The sequence below is a fragment of the Somniosus microcephalus genome, chromosome 34 (assembly GCF_052327205.1).
Source record: "Somniosus microcephalus isolate GS21.2 chromosome 34, FLI_Smic_1.0, whole genome shotgun sequence".
NCBI classification, from domain to species: domain Eukaryota; kingdom Metazoa; phylum Chordata; class Chondrichthyes; order Squaliformes; family Somniosidae; genus Somniosus; species Somniosus microcephalus.
Genome location: NC_141020.1, coordinates 3,491,467 through 3,499,754, shown reverse-complemented (window position 1 = coordinate 3,499,754; position 8,288 = coordinate 3,491,467). Strand labels below are relative to the sequence as shown.

At 50.5% G+C, this 8,288-nt stretch overlaps 1 protein-coding gene across 3 annotated transcripts in view; it reads right to left on the bottom strand.

The window, feature by feature from the left end:
- The window catches only part of LOC147096649 (BRD4-interacting chromatin-remodeling complex-associated protein-like), a 126,069-nt gene extending 125,365 nt beyond the window's left edge, over positions 1-704 (bottom strand). For all 3 annotated transcript variants that reach the window (XM_085973199.1, XM_085973200.1, XM_085973201.1), the window contains exon 1: positions 583-704. The gene's annotated coding sequence lies outside the window, so the exon portion shown is untranslated. The remainder of the gene's footprint in view (positions 1-582) is intronic.
- Positions 705-8,288: the final 7,584 nt, after the last annotated feature.

Genomic DNA, 8,288 nt, shown 5'->3' with positions numbered 1-8,288 from the left:
GGAGAGGGGAGGGGAGGGGGGGAGGGAGAGGGGAGGGAGGAGTGAGGGAGGGTGGGTGGGGGAGGAGTGAGGGAGGGTGGGTGGGGGAGGAGTGAGGGTGGAGGAGGAAGGGGAGGGAGGGAGGAGGAAGGAGGAGTGAGTGAGGGAGGGAGGAGTGAGGGAGGAGGTGTAATCTTGAAGGTTGAGCAGGATGGGGAAATGGAACGCCGAGACATGTATCAGCGTTCCATTCGCATGTATCCAAATAAAAGCGATAGATTGTAGCGGGCCGGCCCGGGAGAGGCGACAGGCTGGAGCCGCACACTGCTGCCGGGGGCTTTTAAACACCATTTAAAAAAAGAATAAGGTGGTTTGCGGCAAGGGAGGGGGGTATTTTTTTTTTAAAAGGATAATGGGGCATTTTTTTTCTGGCCGGGGATTGTTGTTGTTTTTTCCTCTCTCCTTTCTCCCTCTCGCTCTCTCCCTCTTGTGTGTGGAAGGGATTTCAGGGAAGAGGAGAGAGAGAGAGAGGGGGGGAAAGAGTGAAAATAAAAGAGGGGAAAGACATTGAGGAGAGATTAGTAATGCTGGAAAGGAACTCACCGTCATGAAGAGCGCCTGCCTAACGGGGTTTCCTCGCCATCACACCAGGGGCTAACATGACTGAAGGGAGGTCAACAACAACAGCTGTTCTCCACTCTCCTGACCAGAAATACCCACCATCACATCCCCAAACCCCCAGCCTCTCCCTCCCCCTCACATGGCAGAAATAAATATCACCCTCCCATTTTGCAATATATTTCTTTGCTGCTCATTTTCTTTTAAATTGCACTTTTCTTCACTTCCCTCCTCTCTTCCTGCCCCCCCTCTGCCTAATTTCGAAACCAGTGCTTCTTTTCAATTGCATTGGTTACAAACTCCAATCTTCTATCTTGGCTGATTTTCTTTCAATTTTATTTTGGTTTTTTTTTTGCAGAGTGGGGGGGGGGGGGGGGGGGCGTTTTTTTAAAAAAAAAATCAAGGCAGATTTTTGGTCGCCGCCAAGCTAGGGTCCTTCGGGTGCCAAATCAATAGCGGATGGCCGCCTTTGATTGGTCAACGGCATCCTCAGCTTGGCCAATGACCGCCTTCTGATGGGCCACTCACCTCCTCTCGTTGGCTGTTGAGCCACAGGCTGAGAGCACTCCTCTCATTGGCTGATGGTCCCCCCACAGCTTGGCCAATTGCCGCCTCGCCTGGGCCAATAACCGCCTCTGATTGGCTGTCGATCCAGAGGCTGATGGCCGGCTTCCATTGGCTGACGCAAGTCCAAGCGGTGCCCTATGATTAAGCAGTGGGGGCGTGGCCGGCGGCTCTGATTGGACAGCCGAGGCTGATTGACGGTGCCTTATTAATTATTCAGGTTCAATGGGCGGGGCAGGCAATGCTGACAGGCAGGCTGATTGGCTGGATTTGAATCCCAGAGTTTCCCAGGATTGGGCTGCGTCTAAATTGAATCGAAAGTGTAAAGCAAGTGGCAAAGAAACAAGACAGCAGTACAGAGGCTGCCTGTAGCTAATGAGAGGTCAGACCAGAGCAGTTCCTGCCTCTCCTGGGCTGGACTTTCTACATGCTCATAATGCCACTTCAAAGCTCACTAAACATACAGGAAAATTTGCACCTATAAAGGTGCCTTGTTACAATGTCGACATTTCAACATACTTAACACAGTGAATTGCATCGAGTGTCTTCTCAGGCAATCCCTCGGAACCGAGGATGACTTGCTGCCACATTAAAAATGAGTTCTCAGGTGACTAATGAGTCCAATGCGGGACCGACAGTCTCTGTCACAGGTGGGGCAGATGGTGGTTGAAGGGGGGGGGGGGTGCTTGGGTTGACGTGCGCTCCTTCCGCTGTTTGCGCTTGGCTTCCGCTTGCTTCCGCCGAAAAGACTTGGTGTTTGTCGCTTTCCCGGATGCTTCTCCTCCACTTTGTGCGGTCTTGGGCCAGGGATTCCCAGGTGTCGGTGGGGATGTTACACTTTTTCAAGGAGGCTTTGAGGGTGTCCTTGAAGCGTTTCCTCTGCCCACCTTGGGCTCTCTTGCCGTGCCGGAGCTCCAAGTCGAGCGCTTGTTTTGGGAGTCTCGTATCGGGCATGCGGACAATGTGACCCGTCCATCGGAGCTGATTGAGCGTGGTCAAAGCTTCGATGCTGGGGATGTTGGCCTGAGCAAGAACACTGACGTTGGTGTGCCTATCCTGCCAATGGATTTGCAGGATCTTGCGGAGGCAGCATTGGTGGTACCTTTCCAATGCTTTGAGGAGCCTGCTGTACATGGTCCATGTCTCTGAGGCATACAGCAGGGCGGGTATTACTGCTGCTCTGTAGACCATGAGCTTATTGTCGGGTTTGAGGTCCTGGTCTTCAAACACTCTCTTCCTCAGGCGACCGAAGGCTGCACTGGCACACTGAAGGCAGTGTTGGACTTTGTCGTCAACGTCTGCTCTTGTTGACAGTAGGCTCCTGAGGTATGGAAGGAGGAGAGCATGCCAGGGGATCTCAGAGACGCCGTAATTGTGACCATCTTCAAGAAAGGTGACAAGTCCAATTGCGGTAATTACAGAGGAGTTTCCCTGCTGTCTGCCACAGGGAAAGTCATCGCAAGAATCCTCTTCAATCGCCTTCTCCCAGTGGCCGAAGAGCTCCTCCCAGAGTCACAATGCGGATTCCGCCCACAAAGGGGCACAATGGACATGATCTTCACCGCACGTCAATTACAAGAGAAATGCAGGGAACAGCACCAACCGCTGTACATGGCCTTCTTTGATCTCACAAAGGCCTTCGACACTGTCAACCGTGAGGGATTATGGAGTGTCCTCCTCAAATTCGGCTGCCCTCAAAAGTTTGTCACCATCCTCCGCCTGCTTCACGACGACATGCAAGCCGTGATCCTGACCAACGGATCCACTACAGACCCAATTCACGTACGAACCGGGGTCAAACAAGACTGTGTCATCGCACCAACGCTCTTCTCGATCTTCCTTGCTGCAATGCTCCATCTCACCCTCAGTAAGCTCCCCACTGGAGTGGAGCTAATTTACAGAACAAACGGGAAACTGTTCAACCTCCGTCGCCTCCAGTCCAGGTCCAAGGTCGTCCCATCCTCTGTCGTCGAATTACAGTATGCAGACGACGCTTGCATCTGCGTTCACTCGGAGGTCAAACTCCAAACCATTGTCAACACCTTCACCGAAGCATACAAGAGCGTACATAAACATCCGTAAGACAAAGGTCCTCTACCAACCTGCCCCCGCCACTCAGTACTGCCCCCCGATTATCAAAATCCACGACAAGGCCTTGGACAATGTGGACCACCTTCCATCGAGTGTACCGCACAGAAACAGCCCAACTGGTCCATGCTGGTGTTTATGCTCCACACCAGCCTCCTCCCACCTCCTCTGAGCCACTCCTCTGAGCCAGTGTCAGCTTGGCTTAGTGGGTAGCACCCACTCTGAGTCAGAAGATTTGTGGGTTTAAGTCCCACTCCAGAGACTGGAGTACAAAAATCTAGGCTGACACTCCCAGTGCAGTACTGAGGGAGCGCTGCACTGTCAGAGGTGCCGTCTTTCGGATGAGACGTTAAACCGAGGCCCTGTCTCCCCTCTCAGGTGGACGTAAAAGATCCCATGGCACTATTTCAGAGAAGAGCAGGGGGAGTTATCCCCTCTGTCCTGGCCAATATTTATCCCTCAACCAACATCACTAAATCAGATGATCTTGTCATTATCACATTGCTGTTTGTGGGAGCTTGCTGTGTGCTTAATTTGCTGTAAAGCGCTTTGGGACGTCCGGTGGTAGTGAAAGGCGCGATATATAAATGCAAGTCTTTTTTTTTCCTCTCACCCTATCAACATATCTGTAATATACTTGGGTAGAACAACTGAATGGTTCGCGAGCTTGGTGGTACATGCCGAGGCTTCCGATGAATCCCGCAGGCGCAGCCATGACTGACTCGATCCCGTTGAACAGTGACTCCGTACCTGTGTACGTGTGAGAATCAACGCCGCTGTTGCTGTGTATACATACAAGCGAAGGCGAAGCACAGACGATTCTGCATCAGCATTAACGGTAAAACATCACAACAAATTCAGTTTAGGTGTCACAAATTCACCTTAAACTTGTCCACTCGAAGGTTGAACACTGTGTCCTTCCATAATCCCTAAAAATGGCTTTGGGATCCCATCCTCGTCACCAAAATGTAATAACATATCCTTCTATTCCTTTCGCCCTCGTGTTTATCCAGCTTCCCCTTAAATGCATCTATCTTCTTCTTCTTCTTAGGCAGTCCCTCGGAACCGAGGATGACTTGCTTCCACATTAAAAATGAGTTCGCAGGTGACTGATGAGTCCAATGCGGGACCTGCAGTCTCTGTCACAGGTGGGGCAGACGGTGGTTGAAGGGGCAGGTGGGTGGGGTGCTTGGGTTGACATGCGCTCCTTGCGCTGCCTGCGCTTGGCTTCCGCTTGCTCCCGGCAAAGAGACTGGAGAGGTACCACCAACGCTGCCTCCGCAAGATCCTGCAAATCTACTGGCAGGATAGGCGCACCAACGTCAGTGTTCTTGCTCAGGTCAACATCCCCAGCATTGAAGCTTTGACCACGCTCGATCAGCTCCGATGGACGGGTCACATTGTCCGCATGCCCGATACAAGACTCCCAAAACAAGCGCTCTACTCAGAGCACCGACACGGCAAGAGAGCCCCAGGTGGGCGGAGGAAACGCTTCAAGGACACCCTCAAAGCCTCCTTGAAAAAGTACAACATCCCCACTGACACCTGGGAATCCCTGGCCCAAGACCGTACAAAGTGGAGGAGAAGCATCTGGAAGGCGCCGAACACCTCGTTCACCCATCACCCCTGTGCTCGCTGGCCTACACTGGCTCCCGATCCGGCAACCAATGTTCCCTTTAATTTTTTTTTGGGGTGTGCGGCCCATTTGAAATACTGCGCATGCGCGGTTTTGCCTATTTAAAGGCCAGTGAGCCGGCCGGGCAGCTTAAACGGAACATTGCTGGCAGCGCCTCGATTTTAAAATTCTCATCCTCGTGTTCAAATCCCTCCATGGCCTCCTCGCTTCCCCCCACCCCCGCCCCGATCTCTGTCACCTCTTCCAGCTTACAACTCTCCGAGATCTCTGCGCTCCTCCAATTCTGGCCTCGCGCACATCCCCGATTTCCATCGCTCCGGCATTGGCGGCCGCGCCTTCAGCTGCCTGGGCCCCGAGCTCTGGAATTCCCTCCCTAAACCTCTCCTGTCTTTTCACCTCTCCTCCTTTAAGATGCTCCTTAAAACCTCCCTCTAGTGACCCCCTGTCCTAATGTCTCCTTCTTTGGCTTGGTGTCAATTTTTGTCTCATTATAGTCCTGTGAAGCACCCTGGGATAGTTTATTGCATGAGGGATGGCTTTATATAAATGCAAGTCGTTATCACATTATCAGGATCTTGCACAACACCTCAGAGTTAATGAGTTACTTTTGAAGTGTCGTCACTATTGGCTACACAGTGGCCAATCTGCTCGTAGCAACATTGCATTAGCTGTAATGAGATGAAAGACCACTTAATCTATTTTAGTGGTATTGTTGGCCAGGAGTCCTTGCTGTTCTTTGTACAGCGTTATTCACCAAAACCACCGTAACAGGCAGAAGGGGTCTTGGTTTTACATCTCATTCAAAAGACAGCACCTCCAACAACACACTCCCTTACTGAAGTGTCAACCTAGGTTGTCTGGTTGAGTTCTTGAGTAAGACTTGGACCCACAACCTTCTGACTCAGAGGTTGGAGTGCTACCAACTGAGTCACAACAACACCAACAACTTGTATTTAGCACAGTAAAATGTCCCAAGGCGTTTCACAGGAGCGATTATAAAACAGAATTTGACACCGAGCCACATAAGGAGATATTAGGTCAGGTGACCAAAAGCTTGGTCAAAGAGGTCGGTTTTAAGGGGCGTCTTAAAGGAGGAGAGAGAGGTAGCGAGGCGGAGAGGTTTAGGGAGGGAATTCCAGAGCTTAGGGCCCAGGCAACAGAAAGCACGGCCACCAATGGTGGAGCGATTTATAATCAGGGATGCTCAAGAGGGCAGAATTAGAGGAGCGCAGATATCTCGGGGGGGAGGGGGGGGTTGTGGGGCAGGAGGAGATTACAGAGATAGGGAGGGGCGAGGCCATGGAGGGATTGGAAAACAAGGATGAAAGTTTTGAAATTGAGGCGTTGCTTAACCGGGAGCCAATGTAGGTCAGCGAGCACAGGGGAGATGGATGAACGGGACTGGGTGCGAGTTAGGACACGGGCAGCTGAGTTTTGGATGACCTCAAGTTTACATAGTCACAGGCTAAGAAGGAAAAAATAAATGGAAGGCATTAATTGCTCACTACTGTCCGGAAAGGACTGTTGTATACCGGGCAGAGGTCCTCCTTCACTAGCATAGATGCACTGAGGACATTGTACCGACTGGCTGAGGTCACCCAAATCAGTGTAGACTGAGATTTCACACCAACTATCTACATAGCATCTGGACACAATATCCACTTGCCCGCATTTGTGGGTGAAAAATCAAAACTTCCCGTTCTCTGTGGAGTTGTCCCATCACTCAGTGTGTGTGCATGAAGTCATGTCACATGGCCCTCACTCCCTGGGACAGGATTGGAGTCAGGATGAGAAAGTGGAAGCGTGATGAGTCGACTTTTGTTATTTACGCCTGTCTCTCTGTGTCACAGATGAATCGGAATGGGAGATTGCTGCCAGCTTAGGAACAGGCCTTGCAGATCTGCACCCTCTCCTGACGCCGTTACCAGCATGGAGACTTTTTGCAATATCTATTTAAAAACAAAGACATGCTATCACATAGAAGAAAATAAAATTATTCTTAGAGAAAACTGCTTAAAAAGAAAATAGTTTATTCCTTCTACGAGCATGACCAATCCTTTGAGCTCGACCCTTGGTGCATATTATTACAACGCCCTAGCCAGCTGAGCCAATGCTCAAATTTATTACAGGAAGGCAGATTATTATCTGAACGGCAATAGATTGGGAGAAGGGGAAGTGCAACGAGACCTGGGTGTCCTTGTGCACCAGTCGCTGAAGGTAAGCATGCAGGTGCAGCAGGCGGTTAAGAAGGCAAATGGTATGTTGGCCTTCATAGCGAGAGGATTCGAGTACAGGAACAAGGATATCTTGCTGCAGTTGTACAGGGCCTTGGTGAGACCACACCTTGAGTATTGTGTGCAGTTTTGGTCGCCTTATCTGAGGAAGGATGTTCTTGCCATGGAGGGAGTGCAGCGAAGATTCACCAGGCTGATACCTGGGATGGCAGGAATAACGTATGAGGAGAGATTGGGTCGATTGGGCTTATATTCGCTGGAGTTTAGAAGAATGAGAGGGGATCTCATTGAAACTTATAAAATTCTAACAGGACTAGACAGACTAGATGCAGGAAGGATGTTCCCAATGGCGGGGGAGTCCAGAACCAGGGGTCACAGTCTAAGGATAAGGGGTAAGTCATTTAGGACAGAGAATAGGAGGAATTTCTTCACCCAGAGAGTGGTGAACCTGTGGAATTCTCTACCACAGAAGGCAGTTGAGGCCAATTCATTAAATATATTCAAGAAGGAGTTGGATATATTTTGTGAGGCTAAAGGGATCAAGGGATATGGGGAGAAGGCAGGGATAGGGTACTGAGTTTGGATGATCAGCCATGATCTCATTAAATGGCGGAGCAGGCTCGAGGGGCCGAATGGCCTACTCCTGCTCCTATCTTCTATGTTTCTATGTTTCTAACAGTGGCACGTGTAGTGTTTGCTTACGATGTACACAAGTACATACAGGATCAGCTGTGGCTCAGTGACGATTGCCTCTGTGTCGGAAGGTTGTGGGCTCGAAGTCCCACTCCAGAGACTTGAGCACAAAATCTGGCTGACACTCCAGTGCAGCAAGTGACATCGAGTGTACAGCACAGAAACAGGTCATTTGGCCCACCGGGTCTACGCTGCCGTTTATGCTCCCGAGTTCCCTTTTTGGATTTATTAGTGACTATCTTATATTCATGACCCCTTAAGTGAGTGCTGCACTGTCAGATGAGCCGTCTTTCAGATGAGACATTATATCCCTCAACCAACAACACTAAAATGGAATATCTGGTCATTATCACATTGCTGTCTGTGGGAGCTTGCTGTGCGTAAATTGGCTGCCGCGCTTCCTACATTACAACAGCGACTACACTTCAAAAGTATTTCATTGATTGTGAAGTGTCAGCCGTGGCTCAGTGGGTAGC